The sequence below is a fragment of the Hibiscus syriacus genome, unplaced genomic scaffold, assembly GCF_006381635.1.
Source record: "Hibiscus syriacus cultivar Baekdansim isolate YM2019G1 unplaced genomic scaffold, ASM638163v2 tig00110356_pilon, whole genome shotgun sequence".
NCBI lineage: Eukaryota > Viridiplantae > Streptophyta > Magnoliopsida > Malvales > Malvaceae > Hibiscus > Hibiscus syriacus.
Window position 1 is genome coordinate 351,545 of NW_024062700.1, and position 15,979 is coordinate 367,523.

General features: G+C 27.1%; 1 pseudogene; it reads right to left on the bottom strand.

Annotated features, from left to right (window-relative positions):
• Window positions 1-522: 522 nt before the first annotated feature.
• Window positions 523-2,519, bottom strand: LOC120121075 (annotated as a pseudogene).
• Window positions 2,520-15,979: the final 13,460 nt, after the last annotated feature.

The window sequence follows — 15,979 nt, forward strand, 5'->3', positions numbered from 1 at the left end:
ATTCATTCATTCAAATATCCTATTAAAAAAATAATAAATAACAACATTTATATTCTTTACTCTTTGAATTTTAATTTTTATATATTTTTATCGAAAATCTGTTTTTATCTCTTAAAATTTTAGAAGTATAAATTCATTTTCTAAAATTTTATAAGTTGAAATTCATTCCTTATCGTAAAATCTTACGTCCGTCTTTATAAATATATGTAAAAAAAAGTATAATTTTTAAATTTTTATTTGAATTAAAATGCTTATGGCGAAACGCGTTAGTAAAATCTCGAGAATGTGCTCTACATCAACAAGATGCAGCACTTTCAACACTGCTTTGTGAATTAGTTAGGATATCTTTTGTTTTAAGTATTTTCTACAAATCCTTCAATATTTAACATAGTTTTGTTTTCTAGTGTTAAGTTAGCCTAGACAATTTATTTTTCTCCAACAAAATGAGACAAATAAAGGCAAGCAGTCATTGTACCTGTACTTTGCGAAACTTGGATTCTTTTGTTATTTAAGAAAATTAAATTAACAAATATTATTTTCATTATATAATCTCATATTACTTAAATTAAACACAACCTTAATTACGTGACTAGCCTAAATTTCATGAAAAAACCAACACTCAGCGCTAGTTGAATATCATGATTCAACCGGTCACTTGCTTATTTTGGCTAACACTACCCGATGCATAGAAATGTCATCGGGCTGGCAGTCGCCTGCTTAAGTTGCAAAGAGAGTGGGAGTGAAACGTGCAACTGGAACACACCTGAGACTTTTAGCTCTGGGTACCGCCAGTCCAGGCCGCTCAGTCATGTCAACACAACCACCTCCACCGCCGGCATTCGGAGTCTCCTCCGCCATCCTCCAGTCGAAACATTGAATCATGGCTGCCAGAGTGACAGACAGCTCCTCCCTGGCTAAAGAACTACCGGGACATCCCCTTCTCCCTGTACCGAAAGGCAACAGTTGAAAATGGAGGCCTTTAACATCTATATCGTTGGATTTCAAGAACCTCTCGGGCTGAAACTTTAAAGGATCCTCCCAGACCTTAGGATCCCTGGAAATGCTCCACACGTTTACGAACAACAAGGACTCGGCTGGGATTGTGTATCCATTGATATTGAATTCCTTAATGGCTTTTCTGTTGACCATTGGGACTGGAGGGTGAAGCCGAAATGTTTCTTTAATAACGGCTTGGAGGTAGGGGAGACGAGGAGTGTCGGATTCTTGAACCAACCTGCTTTTTCCCACAACTTCATCCATCTCTTTCTGAGCTTTCCTTAGCACCTCTGGGTTGTTGATCAGCTCAGCAAATGCCCAGTCTATCGCGCTTGCAGTTGTATCTGTACCGGCTGTCAGAAAATCCTACATAATTGCGCCCAAGACTTGTATGAAACTTCTTAATTTTTTTTAAATGTTGAAATAATTTTTAAATGATTTATTGAATCAAATAACTTTACCACAATACACTAAAAAATTACTCATATTGTAAACATATTTTGAATGAAAGAATATTTAAATGAAATTTAGTAAGAGATTAAAAGGAAAATCAAAATCCCTTGTAAGGGATATATATATACTAACCAAGAGTAAGGCCTTGATATGATTTCTGGTAATTTGAACCTCTGCATGAGCATCTTCAAGGGCATCAAGCAACAAATCCAGAAAATCCTTTACTCCATCATCATCTCGCTTCTTGTTTTTTCTTGCATGCTCTCTGTCACTTATAATCTTTTCCAACAATGCATCAAATCTTCTACGAATATCCTCAAATCTCTTTCTGAAACCCTGCAAATCTAAATGTTTACAGAACCATATAACATCGGAAACATTGAATTCCCCGAAGATCTTAGTCACATCTCGCGCCAGGTTTCGCACCCCATCGGCTTCGTCTCCTGTTCCCGAGCACCTAATGCCGAGCATCATTTGAGATATAACGTTGTTGGTCAGTTTCAACAGCTCTTCAGTTACGTTCACTGTTTCACCTGTTTTAGACTTTTCGAGGAGAAAGTTTATGAAATGATGCAGTTCTTTGGTTCGAACGGGGAGGAACTGGTTTAGGTTTCGGCTCCCTAACAGCTCGAAACTGCTCAACTTTTTGATGAATTTCCAGTAAGGTCCCATCGGCGAGAAAGAAAAGGAAGAGTTGTAAGTAACGTGTTCAATAGCGGCGGTGAGTGGACGGGCGGAGAAGGATAGCTCGTGGGTTTTGAGGAGCTCTTTGGCGACCTCTGGGGTAGAAGCCACAATGCATTCGTTGGACCCGATGCGGAGATACATCAAGGGGCCGTAGATGGAGGCCAGCTTGTGGAAAGATTGATGAATGGATGGGCTGAGGAGATGGAGGTGGCCGACCACCGGTAACGCCATTGGACCTGGCGGAAGCCTGGAACGCTTTTTGATGTAAACCATTGTTTTAATTAGAATAAATGAAAGTAAGAACAAGGTGGCATACGAGAAGAATTGGAGATCCATGGCCGATTGAAGAATTATTTGATTCACCAAAAGCAAAATGATTTTGGATGACTAGAAGGGTCGAAAACACGAGGCTCTACTTCCAAGCAAAGAGCTCTGTTTTATTTCAAAAGCATATACCTACCCAAGCCAAATTATTCTACATGATGTGAACTGTACAAAGCTATACGCCATTTAATACAAAAAGAATACGGATATTTATGATTGAAAATTATTTTAAAATGGTAGCTACTAAATCAAATACTAAAATTTAATTATTTAAAAATCTGCAAATACTACTCCAAATTATTTTTTGCCACAGAGGAAGTAAAAAAAATATTAGTAAACAAAGTGAAGAGAAGTTATCTGATACAATATAAATATAAACTATCTTCGTAATTGAATGTTTCCATATAAACGTGAGATAAATGTGATGGGCCGATTCGATTATAAAAATATATTTTTACAAAAATAGATACTTTCAAATTTTAAAAAAAAAAACATAGAAAATGAGAACGATACAAAGCATCAATATTTTTTCACAAGTATCTGTACTTTCAAATTAAAAAAAATGAAAAGATTGTAAAGTATTCATATTTCTCCATAAATATCGATACTTTTGAATTTTTTTATAGATATTAATAACATTTTCAGCTTTTAACTTAACCGATGAAGCTACAAAGAAGGCTGAACCTATTAATTTACGGGCAAAACCGGATTTGTATTAATATTTAATAATATAAACGATTTCATACTTATAACTTAAATTGTCGACATAAAAAAAGATGCTACCTACTGCGTTATCGTGAAAAAACTTATTTTTGTCTTACCTTTGAATAATATAAACAATTTCATACTTTGGACGAACCAATTTAACTCAGTGGTTAAAGGAATTTTTGTTGTTCCTAGAGATCACAGGTTCGAGCACCAACGATTGTAACAAAATTGAGCGTTCATTATTAAATGGTTGACAGTATTTCGAACATATACTACTTTGTAATCACCTGAGCTTAATAAAAAAATAATTTCATACTTTAACTTAAACGATTGATATTAAAAAAGGGTGTCACCTAATACATTATTATGAGCAACTTGTTTTGTCTTACTTTTGCATAATATAAATGGTTTCATATTTATTACATAATATTTTGACATAAAAAATGTGTTACCTACTACGATATCATAAAAAACATGTTTTATCTTACTTTTGCACAATATAAACAGTTTTATACTTATAACTTAAACGATTAAAATTAAAAAATATGTGACCTAGTACGTTATCACGATCAACATGTTTTGTCTTACTTTCGTATAATATAAACAGTGGCATACTTATAACTTAAACGATTGATATAAAAAAGGCGATACATACTATGTTGTCATGAGAAATTTGTTTTGCCTTACTTTTGCATATTTATAACTTAAAACGGTTAACATTTAAAAAAGACACTACCTACTATATTATCATATCCATAAAAAAATAAGTTAAAAGCCGGAAAATTTATGAATATCTATAAAAAAATTTGGAAGTATCGATATTTGTGAAAAAGTATTGATGTCTTGCAGCCTTCTCATTTTTTATTTTTTTAAATACGAAAATATCGATATTTGTGGAAAATATTGAAACTTTACAACATTCTCATTTACCATGTTTTTTAATTCAAAAGTATCGATATTTGTGTAAAAGTATTGATACTTTTGAATTAAAAAAATATTAACATTTTAGATCGCAACTTACTTTTTTAGTGAAGCATGACATTCTTGGGCATAAGTTGTGTCATACAATCGTATTTATTATAAATATTTATAACATTTTTAGCTTATAATTTATTTTGTTATCGTGTGAAAATTTAATGCTCCAGCAGCTTAAACTCTTATAATATTTTAGGCGCAACTCGTTTTATTAAAAAAATATTAATGTTAATAATATTATTTGATGCAATGATATTCTTTGCGCAATCGTATTTATTATAGATATTATTTGATGCAATCTAAAATGTTAATAATATTTATAACATTTATTGTTTATAACTTATTTTCTTACTGTTTATAATATTTTAGTGCAACATGTTATGTTATTATGATTGATAACTTTTTAATTTTGCATTTATAACATTTTATGTTATGTTTTAACATGTAAAATAAATTTCCATGGCGACCTACGACCAACACTGTAGATTTTACCCTATTTGAGCAATTAATCTTGAGAGAGCATTATCTCGTGAAATAATTTATTCGAGAACGTTATGTCGAGAGTTTAACCCTCTTGAGTGGGTCCTCCAAAAATTAATGATTAAAAGCAGAGGAGGAGCACCAAGATGCCACGTCAGAAAAGTTAACGGGGATAAGTGTCTAAAAATTAATGGAAGGTGAAGGTAAGGACCAAAATAAAAATAAGCTAAAAGTTTGATGACTGTAATGTAAGTTTTTAAAATTGGGTGATCAAAATGCAAGTGTCCTAAAAGTTTGGGAACTATTTTTATAGTTTACCCTTATATTTATACTTTTATATGTATATATAGTAACTAATGAGCATTTATTAAAAAAATATTTTTTTATTTGAATTATATTTTTTAAAACTTATATTTTTCTTTTGATATTTATCAAGAAACAAAGAGTATTCATATATTAAGATACAAAAGTTAAAAGTTACCCTTAATTAAGGTAAAATATATTTTATAAATTCATGATTGTACTTTGATTTTATTTATATAAATTCTCAATTTTTGTATATTTGTAATTTGTGGTTGCTAATTATGTTTTTTTATTGGTTTTTCCATAATTATAATAATGTATGTGAGAGAGTGTTATATTGTTACTTAGTTTATCTAAAAGCGAAGTAAAACTTTAACGACCATGACTTAGGTACTATTAATATTATTCTATATTTTTACTTTATATTTTCATAATATAATGTTGCCACAAAAACATTATTTTGATGGTAAAAAAAGCGAGCACAAAATTAATAAAATCACACAATGAAACTTGAAATAAGTTTTTAATATTTATTAGTAGATATTGAATTTTTAAATACAAACCAAGCCATCAAAATTTTAAAAACGGAAATGTGTCCACATTTCCTTACACATTCCCATTCTTGTTAGCCTAAAAAAAGTTAAGATGACCGTGAGACCACGTTGCAGGTGCTAAACTAATAAAAGTACAAACTTTCTAGAAGCTTTCACATCATAAATCATGAAAGAAAAATTCTTAGAAATAATGAAACTTTAGTTTTCTAATTATACTTTTTAAAATATAATCATAATAAATAATTTTAAAAACCAATTAAAAATTCATAATATTAGAAAGAATCTTTAAAATTCTTTAGAAAGTAGAAAATATGAATATAATCTAAGATATTTTTAATTTTTTTAATTAATTTTATTTTTATTCAAACTTTTTTTAAAAATTTGATAATAGTTTTATTTTCCGTACTTTTTATTATATATATTTTTTTAAAATTTAATCTTTTATTCTCTTAATTTTTGTTTAAATATTAAATAAAAATAATTAAAATTTTGAACTTCTTAAGAAATCAATGTTGTCATCAAATTTTCTAAAATGATCAAATAGTGTCTATTGTAAAATATCATCATTTATATGTAGAATATCGCGTATTAGGTTTAACTGCACCATTACTCCTTAAAATATATTATTTGTATCGAGTTATTTTTTAAAATATTTTTGAAAATGCTTTACCCTTAAAATTTAAAATTTATTTCGTTTACTTCAAATCGTTAATTCCGTTAAAATAAAAAAATTAGTGACCAATCAAAACATACCGAAACTATCCTTCTTCTCCTAGCCCTACCACATCTCCACCTTCTTTTTCCTATCTCCACCGCCAAGGCCTTTTTTTCCCCATCAGGATCATCCTGAGAGAAACAAAAAGAAATGTTCAGATTCAATTATAACGAAAATAAACAAAATTTTAAATTGGATTTATTAGGTAACCTTAATTTTTTTTAAATAAAGAATGGATGAAACAAGAACATTAACCCTCTTTCTCTATCAACTTTACTCATTTGATACATATGCTGAAAGCCTTGGAAGAAGGAAAAACTTCCATAATCGGATGTATGTATATAGGGATACTTGCATAAGTCTCGGAACACTTTATTTTTGCTGAGGTGCATCGGTTGAGGCAGTTGACAAAGTGGGTGGCGATGGTCCGATGGATGATTGTTGTACTTGTTTCATCTAAATGGCGTAGCTGGGCCGAGGCCTACCTAGGCCATGGTCCCTATGTCCAAAAAGGATAAGTTATTTATTATGTCACTTATTATTATTTAATTTTTATTTTAATCACTCAACTATTATTTATTTTAAATTGCACTTAATGTTACATTTTGGTTATGTTTTGGTCTCTCATCTTTAAAAAATGAGCGGTGATGTTGATGTATCATTATTAGATAATATCATATCATGATTAAAAAATAATTAACAAAAGCCATGTTAACATCATTATTATTTTTTAACAGTAGGTGATAAAAATCCATAATCAAAAGAAAAAGAAAATGAGAAAATATAGAGATAAAAACCCATAAAATATTAAGAACAAATGACATAAGCAGATCGTGAAACAATCAAAAGTTAAACAAATACATTGTTATTACCGTCGATGATGGTGGTGGAAGTGATGGTGATAGCAAAATCGATGAAGTTACTAACAGGGATATGATGATGGAAGTTGATTGGTTTTGGTTAATTTAGAGGGATGTTGAGGTTGGGGAAAGGGAGTCTGAAGATGGAGTTGTGTTTTGGGTAGTTTTGACTTGTTAATTTATTTTATTTTTTAATTTTAGATAAAAATTAAAAGATTAAAAGATAATGTAGCGTATTTTGATTGACCGTTGATTTTTTATTTAACGAAATTAACGATTTGGGGTAAACGAGGTAATGTTATAAACTTTAAGGGGCAAAATGTTATGAAAAATATTTTAAAGGGTAACTTGGTATAAATAATATACTTTTGAGGGCAATGGTACATTTAAGCCCATATATTATCATATCAATGTAGTTAACTATCACGTCACCATTATAGATGGTCACATTAATATTATTACCATGTCTACGTAGTAGACTACCATATTAACACATTAACGATTAATGTTATTCAAAAAGTTAAATTAATATAATTTATGAGTTTAAGAGTCAAATTAGATGTGTTTAATCAATATTGTAATAACATAAATTTTTATATTATTTTTGGTATAATGTTAAAAAGTACCATTATGTTTGATTAAATAATAATTTAATCTATAATTGTTTTAGCATTTTAGCTTATGATATTTTATTTTGACATCAAATGACCGCTCTCTAAGTGAAAATTGTTAATTAACAAATTGTCAATGTCTAAAAACAACTAAATAAATACAGTTGACTTGAAATATTTACGCGATATGTTCACGGATGAAAATTGATCCTATAATATAATACAATGTCAATAAAAATACAATTTTTTAATAATTATATAAAAAATTGTATTAGATCAATTCCAATCAATTAGAAAATAAGATTATTTTTTCTATTAAAAACACTAAAATGTGTTGTTAAAAGACTCAACCCAAATCTATTAGAATGAAAATGACACCTTATATTCCTTATATTATTAAATATTTATGTTAAACATTTATATTAGATATTTATAACTGTAATATATTAGATACTTATATTTTATGTTTTAATTTTGTTATATCTATATTAGATATAATTTTTTACATCATATCATTATTAAGGATTTTTATCTAAATAAACTTAATAACTAAATAATCTTTAATAAATATAATTATAATAAAATTTTAATTTTAATTACTATTTAAATTTTAGTCAATATCATTAAAAAAGTAGGTGAAATTTTAAATGGCTGAACCAAAACTTAATAAAGGGGACGAAAGCTTTCATGCGACAATATTTATTGTTCGGGCCAAAACTATAATTTTTACTGAAGGGGCCTTAATTTGTTTCTTTTTTTTTATCAATGGGGATTGGTAGAACTTATTTTATTTTTCAAAAAATATCCCTCAGTATTAATATATATAAACAAAATTAAAAATCAAAATAATAATTTTCGGGACAAAACTGATGATAAATCTGCTTTAACGTCTTACGGGCACATAGATTATTAGATTTCAAAAATTTATATCAAATATATAAACAACATAAAGTTATGGACTTCAAAAAATTTTATATTTATAATTATATTTAAAATAGCCCATCAAATGCATTGTTGGTCTTGACTTTTAAAAATTTCATTTTAATCTTTGTGTTTTGAAATTTTATCAATTTAATCTTAAAAATAAGATAAAATTGAAGTAAAATCTTCAATGATTACTATCAATTTTACTAAAATCTGTTTCAGCTCCAGAAATTTCAGTATTTATTATGAAATTCATCTTATTTTTTTTAAAAGTAATATATTTTTCAAGTACAATTTATTAATTTAATTTTAATCTAATAACTTCATTAAAATTATACCCTCACCGCAATAAATGATTCAATCAAAATTCCATGTATTTTCTAAATTGTACCCCGTGCATGGCAAGTGTTTGAGGTTGTCTAAAAAAAAGCATACTAATATAAGGTTAAAAACGGTGCAACCAAAAATTTTTAAAAAAATTAACAAAATTGATTTAGTGAGATTAGAAATGTTAACTTATTTGTAATATATTGGATTGTAACTATTTTAAAATAACTTAAAATAGTGTAAATTGGAAACATATTTAACATGTTAAAAGCGAAACACAAAATGTTATAACGCGGAACCAAAAAAGTTATAAATGTAGTAACATAATAGATTACACCTAAAATGTTATAAACGGTGAAAAAGTAAGTTATAAACAATAAATGTTATGAATATTATTAACATTTTAGGTGTAACATAAAATATTACTATAATTTAAGCTAATGGGGCCTTAGACATTCCCAAAATAAAAAAAATAAGTTAAAAGTTGAAAATTTCATAATTCATTAAGAAGCAGGTTGTGCCCAAGAATGTCATGGTTCACTAAGAAATAAGTTTTGATCTAGAATGTTAATATTTTATTAATAAAATGGGTTGCCACCCAAGAATGTCATGGTTCACTAAGAAATAAGTTGCGATCTTTAATGTTAATATTTTTATTAATAACATGAGTTTGGCCTAATAATATAATGGTTCAATAAGAAATATGTTACGATATAGAATGTTAATATTTTTATTAATAAAATGGGTTGTGCACAAGAGTATTATGGTCCACTAAGAAAGCAAGTTGCAATATATAATGTTAATATTTTTATTATAAAAAATTGAAAGTATGAATATTTTTTCAAAAGTATCGATACTTTCGAATTTAAATAAAAACATGAAAAATGAGAATGTTGCAAAGTATTATATCGATAATTTTAAATTCGATAGTCAAAATATCATTTTTCATTTTTTTAATTTGAAAGTATCGATAATTTTGAAAGTTAAAATGTCATTTTTCATGTTTTTTAAAATTCAAAAATATCGATAGTTTTCTAAAAGTGTCGATATTTTTAAATCCAAAAGTTAAAATATCATTTTCTATGTGTTTTTTTAAAATTCTAAAATATAGATACTTTTTCAAAAGTATTTATACTTTTGAATTTAAAGAAAAATATGAAAAATGAGAAGGTTTCAAAAAATATTTTTCCATAAATATCGATATTTTCAAAAAAAAAATATAAATATTCATAACATTTTAAGCTTTTTACTTATTTTGTTATGCTCGTGATAACATAGTAGGTTGCATTTTTTTTAATGTCAATCGTTTAAGTTATAAGTATGAAACTGTTTAAATGATGCAAAAGCAAAACAAAACATGTTTATCATGGTAACATAGTAGGTAGCGTCTTTTTTTATTTCAACCGTTTAAGTTATAAGTATAAAATTGTTTAATATTGTGCAAAAGCAAGACAAAACATGTTGCTCACGATAACATACTTGATAGCGTGTTTTTAATGTCAACCGTTTAAACTATGAGTATGAAATCATTTATATTATGCAAAAGTAAGACAAAACATGTTGCTCATGATAACATATTAGGTAGTGTCTTTTTTTTAATGTTAATTGTTTAAGTTATAAGTATGAAACCATTTATATTATATAAAAGTAAGACAAAATAGGTTTTTCATGAAAACATAATAGGTAACACCTTTTTTTATGCAAAAGTATTGATCAACATAGATTAAGTATCGATATTTTATATTTCAAACTTTTTTTTTTAAATAATTTACTCACGATTCACTTATAATAAATATTGATACTTCTCTACAAAAATCAATAATTTTGAATTAAAAAAACATGAAAAATGTGAAGACTGCAAAGTATCAAACTTTTCCACAAATACGAAAGCATAAGTATCGATATAAATAAAAAAGTATCAAACTTTATAACATATGTATCGATATTTTAACTATCGATCATTTTCATCAACTTGTTCAATATCTAAAAGTATTGATCATCGTCGCATAAGTATCGATATTTTAAATTTCGATATTTTTATCAATTTTTTCAATTTTTAAAAGTATCGAATCTTTACCGCATAATTATTGATATTTTAAATTTCGATCTTATCTTTAACTTTTTTAATATTTAAATTTTTGAACCGTTTTTTGCGCGACGTATTTTATTAATAAAAATATTAACATAACATATCACAACCTATTTCTTAGTGAACTATTATATTATTGGGTGCAACCTATTTTATTAAAAAAATAATATTACATTATAGATCACAACATACTTTCTTAATGAACCATAACATTCTTGGGCGCAAACAATTTTATTAATAAAAAATTAACATTACAGATCACAACCTGTTTCTTAGTGAATCATGACATTGTTGGACACAACTGTATTTATTATATATATCATAATATTTTCAGTTTTTAACTAATTTTTTCATCGTAAGAAAATCCAAGCTCCATAAACTTAAACTCTAATAATATTTTAGGCGTAACCATTTTTTATTAAAAATATTAAGATTTCAGATTGCAACATGTTTTCTTAGTGAACCATGACATTCTTATGCGCGACCTATTTTATTAATAAAAATATTAACATTACAGTTCACAACTTATTTCTTAGTGAACCATGACATTATTGGCGCAATCATAATTCTTATATATATTCATAACATTTTCAGCTTTTAACTTATTCTCTTATCATGAAAAATTCAATATTTCATCAGTTTAAACTTTAATAACATTTTATGCATAACCTAAAATATTAATGATATTCATAACATTTACCGTTATAACTCATTTTCTTAGCTTGTAATATTTTAGTACAACATGTTATGTTACTCCGATTTATAATTTTTTTAAATTATTGGTGCCGCTTTTAACCTGTAACTTTTTTTATTGGTCACGTGTTTTATTCTCATTTTAGGCGCCTAACAACGGAACCTCTCAAAATATATTGAGATATATTTTATCTACAGCCTTACATTGTCAAAACGCTGAAATCATTTTGCTTGAAAAGCAAAATATGGATGAAAAGGATGGAAATCAGGGATTTGATGAATTTTAATAAAATTTTAGAAATATTAATTAAATTTTAATTGATTAGATTAAATTAATAAACATTATATATAATTGACTAGCAAATCCATTTTTAATAAACTTAATAAAAATATATTCCTATTTTTTGTGTATTTTAATTATTAAAAATTAAATTAGTAAATATCATAAATGTAGAGGACGAAAAAAAATTAATAATGCAGGTGAAATTTCAAATGGCGGAACCAAAGCTTCTTAAAGGAGGCCCAAGGTTTTAGGCAGAATATTCAATGGTCAGACCAAACTGGATTTTGGAAATTTACTAAAGTGGGCCTCAGCATTTAGGCCACAATATTCGATGGTTTAATTCGTTTCCTCTTTAGGTCGAATATAATATAGAACTTATTTTTTTTAAATTATATGCCCTCTAATATTAATAAAATTAGTTGAGGGGATGAGAACTTTTTTAATTCATACGACGGTCCCATCATTTTACTCCTTTCAAAATGTATAATAACCAAAATATTCATATAAAACTAAATATTAAATTTAAATATATGAAGAAAAATAAAATATTCCATTGAGAAATATGACAACATCAAAACCTAATAACCTTCACAAAAACTTATTATCTCCGTCGAACGAGACGTTGTACGAGTAATAAAGGAGTGTTAAGCGAACCAAATAATCTGGTTATATCGGCAAACAACCTTTTATCAGAAGAGGAAATCTTACTATACATGACCATTGAAAAACCAATTAGAGAATAAATGTCGTGATGATTTTTGTGTGAGAACCAAAACGACCGCAGAGGTATGTGAAAAAAATATACCAGAAACCATAAGGATCGTGCCACACAAGTTGAGAAAAAATGTGCCACAATAACAAAGAAAAACGTGCAAGTATAGAGATTTTTATTAAAAATTAAAGAAGACTTAAGAAAAAATATATAAGACATAAAATAAAAAAACAAACGAACTAATATTCATCGGCGGTCGACAACCAACATTAAGTTTCGTACCCCGCTAGCTAAACAAAAACTAAAGAAAAAGAAGAAGGTGACATAAAAATAATTAAAAGAAAATTAGGTTGAAAAAAAAGAGAGAGACGGCTAGATTTTTTTTTTTTTTGAAGTCAAATCTACCATATAAATGAAATAGTTAGTTTAAGGAATATTTGAACTATAAGTATAATAAATTTGTTGTATTCCAAAATATCTTATCAGCATCAGTGTAAAATTAAAAGTTATAAAACTATAAAAGGATTGCACATCTTCAAAATATTTTTTTCATAATTCTAAAGGTTAAAATTATTTATAGAAATAAATATTTGAGCATTGAGAATCATTATTAAATTTTTTATTTAAATATATTTAATAATTAAGTAATCTTTAATTAATATAATTATAATAAAAATTAACTTAATTACAATTTAAAATTTTAGTCGATACCTACAAATTAACAAGGCAGGTGAAAATTTAAATGGCTGAACCAAAGCTTAATAAAGGGGACGAAAGCTTTTAGGCCACAAGGTTCAATAATTTAATTTGTTTCTTTTTTCATCAATTGAGGGAATTGGTAGACCTTATTTTATTTCTAAAAAATATATCCCTTAGTATTAATAAAATTTTAAATAAAATTTAAAGTCAAAATAATAATTTTCGGGGTAAAATTGGTGATAAGGCTCCTTTAACGCCGGGCACGTATATTATTAGATTTGAAAAAATTACATAAAATATATAAACATAAAATTATGGAAGCCCGAAGGCCCATCCATTAGCAGCAAGGGTTTGGGTTTCTTCTCCAGTGTCGCACAGCAGTGAGCGTTGGATCTGGACCCATCCGATTGTCCACATCGTCCCAAAAATCCAGACCAATTGAGAATTTGAGAGTACTTAAACTATTAAAATAAATATAACAGTTTATTTATAATTGATTTAAGATTTTAGTATTTTTAAACTAAATTTATGTTTTCATATTTACTTTTTAATGATTATATATATGAAATCATTAAAAACTAATTTAGTGTTCAAATTATAATTATAAGAAAAAATAATTAAGATTCAAATTATAAATTTATCTTTTGATTTTAAATTGTGCTCGTGAGTTCGGGTATGTTAAATAAATTTGTAATTTAATATTAATTATAATTTTATATATATAATCATTAATAAATAAATATAAAATAAATCAATTTAATTTAAAAATATTAGAATATTAAATTATTTATTAATAATATATTATTTTTTTTACTGATTTAGGTGTTATCATATTTTAATTAGCCTAAATTTAAGTTCTACTTGTCTATTTTTCTTTCTTTCTTTTTATCATTAACTATAATATATTATATAATATATGTCATAACCTTTTTTTAGAAAATAAGTTTTAAAATAAAAAAGTCATATTAAAAATAATTATGACCTTATTTTTGGAAATTTTGGATTTTTGTTTAATTTGAAATTTAGAGTCGTCATTGACCTTTGGGTTAGGTAGATCGAATACCTAAAATATTTTTAAAATAAAATTTAAAAATTAATTTAAAAGACGAAAGTAGTCTGAGTTTAACTAGGAATTCTTTTTTAAGGATTCGGGAGTCGGTTACACATAAGAAAGGGTGAGCACCCCTCAACGTCAAAAATTGATACCCTTCGATTATATGTTGTCTAAAACAATGGAATTTTACAAATTTGAACCTAAAATTTATGTTAAGATTATTTTTATGAATTTTTAAAAAATTGAGTGAATCTATGTTTAGAATATTTGAGTCAATAAAATGATTTAATTCACTCAATTTTATTTTAAAATGATGTCCCGTTACTACGTGAATTAACGAAAATTAAAATTCAGTCATGTTGAACGCAATTTCATCAACCTCGATGCGATACAACATTGCCCTTAAATATTTTAAAAACGAGAAAACAAATGAATGGTTTATGAAGATTACTTGCGTATTACATAGAGAAATGTCATGTGGATAAACTTAAATGCCAACAAATACATTTAAAAATAACGCTTATATACATACCAAAAATAATAATAAACAAATTTCTAAAATACGTCATATATGATTTACAAATTAGGAATTTAATAGGAAAAGTAAAATAAATAAGTCATTATATACATGGAAAATATGCATAAAGTAAAAAAACGAAAAGTTTAATAAACACAACCATGCAATAATATATATTTTAAGCACGAACCAACTTACCTCAATGGTTAAAGAAATCGTTGTTGTTCCGGTCATGGGTTCGAGCACTAGAGACAGCAGCAGAATGATTGAGCTGCCAATGTCAAATGATTGAGAGTATGTAAAACATATATTATTTTGTAATCATCTTAGCTTTATATATATATATATATATATATGAAACTAAAACAAATGAAACAACAAACCAAAAGGTAAAAAACATAAATAATAACTAAGGGGTAAGACTAACAAGCAGAACTAAATTGTAACATTTATAAATATTGAAGGTTTGCGTAGAGGGTTTGCCCTTTTTTCGTCTTGAATGCGTGGATTATCTTTGTTTCCTTTAATGAGAGTAAAAACGTCAAACATAAAAATAAAAAACAGGCTTCATTTTGTCTTTTAAAAATTTTCAGATCAAACCCAACCTTCCTTTTTTCTCTGATATGTTTTTCAAATGTTTATGGGTTTCATCCAAGAACCCAGAATCCGGTGACCTTTCCACCGCTCCTCTGTCGTCGCTTCGCCCGTCTCAACCCCGGCTACCGTTCGTTGGCGACGGAAAAGGTATTAGCTCCTTTTTGTCTTCTACACTCGAATCTAAGCTTTTTTTCTTCAAAAAAGACTCCAAATAGAGTAGATCTAAATAAAACAAAATGTCTCTCTTTGTTTTTCTTTTACAAATTCCTCACTAGTTTATTTCTTTTTGATTTGTTGAAAAATCTCCTCCGAAAAATGGCTCTGTTTTTTTTTCTTCGAATCTCCCTTTGTTCGTTTCTGATCTTGCATGTTACATCCATTGTGCTTGCGTGTTTGGTGAGGCAAAGATGGCCACAAC